This window comes from Sinocyclocheilus anshuiensis, unplaced genomic scaffold (assembly GCF_001515605.1).
Source record: "Sinocyclocheilus anshuiensis isolate Anshui unplaced genomic scaffold, SAMN03320099.WGS_v1.1 scaffold1474, whole genome shotgun sequence".
NCBI lineage: Eukaryota > Metazoa > Chordata > Actinopteri > Cypriniformes > Cyprinidae > Sinocyclocheilus > Sinocyclocheilus anshuiensis.
Window position 1 is genome coordinate 169,711 of NW_015558627.1, and position 8,075 is coordinate 177,785.

The window sequence follows — 8,075 nt, forward strand, 5'->3', positions numbered from 1 at the left end:
ATGTACACATCTAGTTACTATGTAAGTACACAGGTATTAGGGGCACAATATAAAGTGGGACCGAACAGTTTTTTTCTGTTCTTTCTTTTTTACATAGTACATATTCAGATATTCATACAGCAAAAAAAAAACTGATGGCAGAAAAATAATTAAATAGTATATTACAATTTATTACACGGTGCTGTGGAATACTTGATTCTGATTGGTCAGTCGCGACATTCCAAGGTATGCTATCCCTCGATAACAACCGGTAAAAGCTGATAACACAGGCTCATCCGGGTAACAGCAGTCGGCGCTGTACTCTTGCTTGAACTATTTTTTCTTGGTGGAAGACTTGGCCTTGGAAGACTTGGTGGTTATCCTCTGCTTTGCGTCGGGGTCTTGATCACCCTGTCGAGGTTTATTCTGAGATGACAACCGGCTGTAATGAACACTCAATTTCATGTTATTTCATGAGTTAGAAAGCTGATACAACCATGGACAAACTTGCTTTTCAACTTACTACTGTGGATACAACAGACCTTCGTCAGGTTAGATGCTATATTGAATTTGATAGACTTACTTTACAGCTTTTTATGGAGCTTTTGTCTACTACAAGTTATTTCCAGGAAGATGTTTCTTTAGCCGAACAGTCGGTATGTTGTTTAACAACAGAACAATTCACTGAACACACTGTACTTCTATTCCACACTCTCTCATTTTTAATCCTGTCAAAAACTTAATACAGCGCTCCTCTGATGAAGGTCTGATTTATGAAAAATATGTTTGCAATGCATCACCTACAGTATACACGCCACGAGCTAAGCCTTACTGATTCATCGGTTACACTTTATTTGAAAGTGTCCTTGTTAGAGTGTAATCATACATTTAATTACTGAGTACATGTACTTACTATATGGTCAGGGCTACGATTAGGGTTCGGTTTAGGGTTACTTGCATGTAATTATGCATAATTAATTTTTATCATAATAGTAAGTACATGTAACGTGTAACAAGGACACCTCAAAATAAAGTGTTACTGATTTATCTATTTACAACTTACTTTGGCCTGCTTACTAAAACAGCCTGGCACCTGTAGACAGGTAAGCAGAGTAATGCCTCAATGATTAAAGGGTCAAAGGTCAATACTGATCCATATAGCTTTTTTTCGGAGCTTGTTGTTTAATGACTGTCAGCTGAGGTCATGACCGTTTTTCTTTCAAAATGGGTTTGTGTACTTTAGAAAAATACACCTTGTGTAGACAAATAGTGATTGTTTATGATAAATATTATTTTCATTGACCATCAAACCAAGAATTTCTTAATAAACGCAATAAACACCAGGAGGAAAGGGGAAAATAAAGGTATTTGTTAAGATATTTTTAAACATGCTCTTTTAAAAGACATAAGAGTTTTGGTAACAGGACTGAGAATAACGCATCCATCTTCCACTTTAAAACCATGTAAAAAATTAAATAAAGTTACGTGAGATTGAACATTAGGGTTAAGTTTTTATTTGAATGTTTTACTTCATATATATACACACACACACGAAGTAAAACATACAAACAACCTGTTTGTGCCTTATTTTGAGTAATAAGAGGTCTTTGGCTGTGTTAATGGAAGCGGTCTAGTTGTGTTGCTGGTTTGCAGCGGTGTTAAACACATCTGTCCGAGTGTGGTCGTGTCAGAGATCATTTACCCGCTCCCACCAGCAGCAGTCTGGCCCCGCAGCAGCGGAAGCAGTGCAGCAGCGATCCGGATCTGATGTTGGTGTTGAGGAACGAACAGAAGCCGAGCCAGAGCGCGATGAAGTCGGGCTCGTTGCTCATGAGGAGCGCGACCGTGTCTCCTTTCTTCACCGCGTGCTGGAAGACGCGCGCCACTCTGTTGCTGCGCTCCTCGAGCTCTCCATAGCTGAGCGTCGCTCCTTCACAGATCAGAAAGGCTTTGTCGGGATTTTGCTGGGCTTGTTGAACAAACCTGTCCACGACCGTCACGACCCGCGAGCTCCTCTTGTAGATCTCCAGACACGCTCCGTATCACAAGACTCTCGCCAGGAACCGCGCGCCTCCCCAGAAGTGCGGGAAGCAGCCGCTCACAGCCGTCTAAAGCGCTCTAACATCTTAACATCGCCGGCTGTTTCGTGGATGTTATAAAACGCCACTGTCATCCTAATTTATGCAACGCTCCGCGCGTCATGTGACTCATGTTGTACAACCGCTCTCGTCGGTGGGCGTGTCGCCAGGGCCATGCGCTCGGCCCTGTTTATCAAGTTTACTGTCTGTCATAGGAGTTGCCATAGTAACAGGGCGTGGCGCATAGTTTAGTAGCACCACGCCCATCAGAGAGCGCGAGCTGGGATGTTTGGTTTCAGTAGTACAGACTCAGAGTTCATGAACACTGCTAAAGGTGTGAATGTATGCTCACCTTCGCCTCTCATACACAGCACGCAAACCATTAGTAGTGTTTAGAGCAGCTGCAGGTCTACACATTATTTGTTATATATATAATCTTCTAAATAAGTAAGTGTAAATGCTGTTTTTGGGAGCAGATGACTGAGAGGAGAGTTGTTGTTTTTTATAATGGAGAGTTTGGTTTCAGTCCTCTGTGGACTTTCATCAGTTTTCTCTGGGGCTGGTTTTGTAGCCACAGGACCTGGGCACCTCACAGTCATTGAGTCGACTGTGAACTCCTCTATACACAAAAGGGTTCTAGAGTCAAATGTGAGGCCATCCGTCCGATATCTAAAGTTTGGGTCATGTAACAGGACAGTGATCCCAAACACACCAGCAAATCTACAACAGAACTGCTGAAAAGAAAAGAATCAAGGGGTTGCAATAGCCAGTCAAAGTCCAGAGCTCATCTCAAATGCTGTGGTGAGAGCTGTGCATAAACAAATGCCCACAAACCTCAATAAACTGGAGCAACGTTGTAAAGAAGAGTGGGCCAGAATTCTTCCAGAACAATGGGAGAGACTGATAAAGTCATACAGAAAATGATTACTTCAATTATTGCTGCTAAAGTGAATCTACAGGCAGCTGAATCATAGGGTGTCCTAACTTTGTCACACAAAGGCAGGCCCGGATTGGCTAATCGGGAGCACCGGGAGAATTCCCGGTGGGCCGGTCTGTTTTTTGCCCGCAAGGGCTGGTACTGTCATGCCACTGCTATGGGGTTGAAATATGGATGCCCGTATTTAAGGCATCAAAGAAGCGTCCCGTATGAAAGCTATAACACAGTTTGTCCCGTATTCGCAGGCATATGCCATATCACCACCAGACCATATGAATAACAAATTCTCAATTGATAATTAATCATTATTTTTGCGCAAAATATTGTTTTATTTGTGAACGTAGCCGGTTGTTGAAGGCTTTACATTTTTTTAAAATGTATTTTCCTCTCTATTTAACAGCCTTAACTTACAATAGTGGAAGCTGTCTCCCCTCAGGTAGATTAAATGTTTTCCTGCCTTGCTAAATTTTAGGCTCATGATCAATAAATTGCATTCGCCCAAACTGGTTTGCCAAAATCAAATCGCGGACGTAAGCGTGAGTCCTGCTCGCTGTGAAACAGGAGCAGCCGGCAGAGGATTCCGCTTGGTCCAAAATTTAGCTAGGCAGGAAAACATTTAATCTACCTGAGGGGAGACGTCTTTTAATTACATTATTGTAATCAGTCGTGAACTAAAGTGGGCCGCTCTAAGGCATGAAACTCCAGGGCTGAAAATGACTCCCACTCCGGCCCTGCACAAAGGCTTTGTTTTTGTTAAATGAATAATGACACGGTGTGAAATTGTTTAATTGTGTAATTGTGTAATTGTTAGGATTTTTATTATTATTATTCTTCCGCCGTAAAACTGATCGTGTAGAATAACCCGTAAGGCCTAGAAACTTGAAACTTGGCCAAATGATAGAGCTCATTTTTGGGAGAACCTATCAAAGTCTCAGCCCAATCGGCCAATAGGGGGCGCTACAGTGATCAAAAACGCGTAAGTACTAATAACGCCTAAACCGCTTGTCATATACTCAAAAATTTAACATTTTTGGAATCCTTCGGTCAAGCCAAATTAAAAACGGTCATTCTGATTTTGGGTCTAGGACGTCTCGTTTTTTTGCAAATTTGATGTATGTCCAAAACCTACTTTTGAGAACTAGTCCTAGGTTTTTTGCCCGATCGGAACCAAACCACTGCAGAAATATTCTCTGGAGAGTGAATATCAATAACTATCAAAAAAAAGTTGAAATTTCAACTCACTGTTGCAATGGGGTGCCAAAACGTTCAAAAGTCGAGGACCAATTGTACTAAAAAGGCTATAACTCTTGAACGAAATGAGATATCTTCACCAAACTCGCTGCACATGTTAACGGAGGTCGATCGGAACGAAACTCGGTGGGCATGTTCGACACATGGTCCTAAAGGTCTGTAAGAATTTTGAAAGAAATTGGCCACTGGGGGGCGAAATTGCGTTTTTCAAGTGCATAAACGATTGTATATTGCGCAATTTTTCACACATCAACACAATATGGATATCATTTGATAGATCTTTTCATAACGAGTAACTTTGCCTCTAGAACCATTGCTGTCAATCAAATCGTTTATTAAATATTCTCAATTACGTTAAAAACCTACTTTTGCGAACTAGTCCTAGGTTTTTTGCTGAATCTCGATCAAACCACTGCAACGCAATTCTCTCGACTCTCTAGATCAATAATTATCAAAAAAATTTTGAATTTTGTCCTTCACTTACTTTTAACGGTGTCATTTAGAGAAGGGAGTGGCCAAATATACCCAAATGCCAATAAAACCTAAACAAAAACTCAAAACTTTACGAAACTTGGTGAAAACATGTGTCCGGTGACTCTTAATAAGCAAGCAAAGGTTCATGAATATCGGACCATAGGTGGCGCTATAACAGTAAAAAAAGTCTCCAAAAACACAATATTTAAATTATAACAGAATTAAATTGTACACAAAAAGTTCATATATTCACACATACACTAAATCTTCATATCATAAGATAGATCTCCTCAAGAACCATTACTGTCAATCAAATCGTTCATTAAATATTCTCAATTATGTTAAAAAACTACTTTTGCGAACTAGTCCTAGGTTTTTTGCTCAATCTCGATCAAACCACTGCAGTAATATTCACCGGACTCTCTAGATAAATTATTATCAAAAAAATGTTTAATTTTGTTCTTTGGTTACCTTTAACGGGGTCATTTAGAAAAGGGCGTGGTCAAATATACCCCAAAACCTATAAAACCTAAACAAAAACTCCGAACTTTACGAAACTTGGTGAATATATGTGTCAGATGACTCTTAGCAAGCATGAATAGTTTCATGGAGATCGGACCATAGGTGGCGCTATAACAGTTGAAAAGGCCTCAAAAATACAATATTTGTATAGAAAATGACCTCAAATTATAGAACATGTACATATATTCACAAAAACACAAGATCGTCATATCATATGATAGATCTCCTAATTCTGAACTGGACTCTCTAGATCAATAATTATCAAAAAAATGTTGAATTTTGTTTTTTGTTTACTTTTAACGGGGCAATTTAGGAAAGGCAGTGGTCAAATATACCCCAAAACCTATAAAACCTAAACGAAAACTCCAAACTTTACGAAACTTGGTGAAACACAGTGTTGTATGAGAAATTGCAATTATAACCACTAGATGGCAGCGTAAGACCACTAATGGGCTCATTAAATGCACTGAAACAGTACTGTTCATAGGTTAGCTTATGGATTCATGCTAAGACATTATAAAATCACTGTTATAACATTTAAAATCACATTGAGTCAAAGTTGACCATTTTGTTCATACAGACATATCAGTTTTTACAGTTATGCCAGATTATGATTACAGTGAAACCTGAAAATGGCATATACACTCTTAAAAAGAGAAGACTTGCAATAAGTTTTGTTTCACCTATCATTTATTTCAAATATCTATATCTGCAACAAAATGTGTGTGCATGTATGTCTGTGTATGTGTGTGTGTCTCTGTGTCTGTATGTTTAAGTATGCTTATTGAGTATTAATAAACTAGTTTAATCATTTCAGTGTGTGTGTGTGTGTGTGTGTGTGTGTGTCTGTGAGCATATTCTCCATTTTGGATGTGTTTTACTGTCAGCCATACATCCAGGTTGGCCTAGACCCTAAAATATACCACCTTAAATGCCTTTATGTGCTTGAACCCCGGTAATTGCTGCTTGCAGCTATATTATATTATTGTTTTTATGTTATTTGTATTACCACTGTTGTTTAGTCATATGACTGTGTGTTTCAAGGGCTGTTTGTCTGTATGAATAAGAGATACGAAGGAATGTTTATGGAAACTCAAGGTTTATGGGATATTGCTGTGAATCAGTTTGGTGTAACACTACTTGTTGGATTTGCATTCGTCAGATGAAGTCTGAGCATTGAGACATATGCAACTAAGACTATTCAATAAACTGCTTCTTTTTACCTTCATCACTTCGTCTCCTGCTTCTGCTCTTCTCTGGCTTTACTGGGTCCACTTCTTGACTGACAGAAGACTATTAATACAGTTTGGGGTATTATTGGGTACCAGACAGGACCTCCTGTTAACATGTTTTGGGTATTAGGCTACTTCACTGACTAGTTACGAGACAGAACAGATGTTTTCTGCCAGGGTCTGGCGTCGGGGCTGGATCTGTTATCTGGCGAGGAGGCATGCTCTAACATTGATCCGGAAGCATCTGTCAGTAGGATGGCAGTATTGAAATCGTCCTCTTGAGGTTTAGCGCCACCATCTGGGTGACTTCATTATCTCTGCACTGATTTTCGCTGTTTATTCTGACAGCAAAATACTTACATGCCTTAGTGTCAATAAACCCAGAAGCCAGTTGTTGTTTTTGATATCCATTTATGATATTTATGAATATCATCACCAAGATACTAAAAACCCTGATCCATACAAGACAACCAAAAGTTTGGTCAAAAGATTGCTTTCGTAAGAATTATCTTCTGCTCACCAAGACTGCATTCATTTAAACATAAATGCAGTAATATTGTGAAATATTATTACAATTTAAAATATCTGTTTTCTATGTGAATATCTGTTAAACTGTAATGTATTTCTGTGATCTGCAGCTGTATTTTCAGCATCATTACTCCAGTCTTCAGTGTCACATGATCTTCAGAAATCATTCTAATATGCTGATTTGCTCAAGAAACATGTCTGATTATTATCAATGTTGAAAACAGTTGTGCTGCACAATATTTTTTGTGGAAACTGCAATTAACTGCCATTCAAAAGTTTGTGGTAAGTAAAAAAAACAAATTACAGTAAAAACAAGTGTAATGTTACTAAATATTTAAATAAATGCTGTTCTTTTGAACTTTTTATTCATCTGTGAATCCTGAAAAATAAAATGTATCCGTTTTTATAAAAATGTGAAGCAGCACAATTGTTTTCAACACTGAACAACTCTGATAGCCTAATAAAATGAACACTAAGTGTAACTTACATAATCAATATGTGTTAAAGTGTTCGTCGGTAAATCATTAACAGTGCACTTTACTAGAGAGACTAGAGTCTCACGGTCAAGATGCTTTACTGGGTTATGAGAGGTTTGCACTTACCTTTTCATGCTTCCTGGTGATGGTCTGCGGAAGGAGGGAGCAAAGCGAACTCGCAGGAGTATAATGACCGGTTCGATGGGGCTGAGGTTGAGAGCCAGTCTTGCGCATGCGCAGTAGCGTGTGAGGGTATTTAAATATGGGCTGAAGATTCCAGCAGCGCAACACAAACTGGTCATTCCTAGTATTTGGTGCCATTTGAGTCCCCATGACATAATGTGGAATATGTTGCGTACAAAATGGGTTAATACTTGTTTCTGAATGCTAATCTTACAAAGTTACTGCCCCTCTACAATCAAACACAATAAATATGTGCTTAAAAATTAATTAATTAAAAATAATTACTCTTATTTTAGTGCAAGTAGGCTCAAATGCCTGCATAACTTGCAGCCACAAATATAAGTAATAAAAATCTGACAAATTCCAAATTTTTTCAATATAGTTGTATATTCTTATTTATAACATTCCTCAACAA

General features: G+C 38.7%; 1 pseudogene; it reads right to left on the minus strand.

Moving 5' to 3' along the window:
• LOC107680741 (long-chain fatty acid transport protein 6-like) overlaps positions 1-7,779 on the minus strand; it is a 23,195-nt pseudogene extending 15,416 nt beyond the window's left edge.
• Between the last annotated feature and the right edge of the window lie 296 nt (positions 7,780-8,075).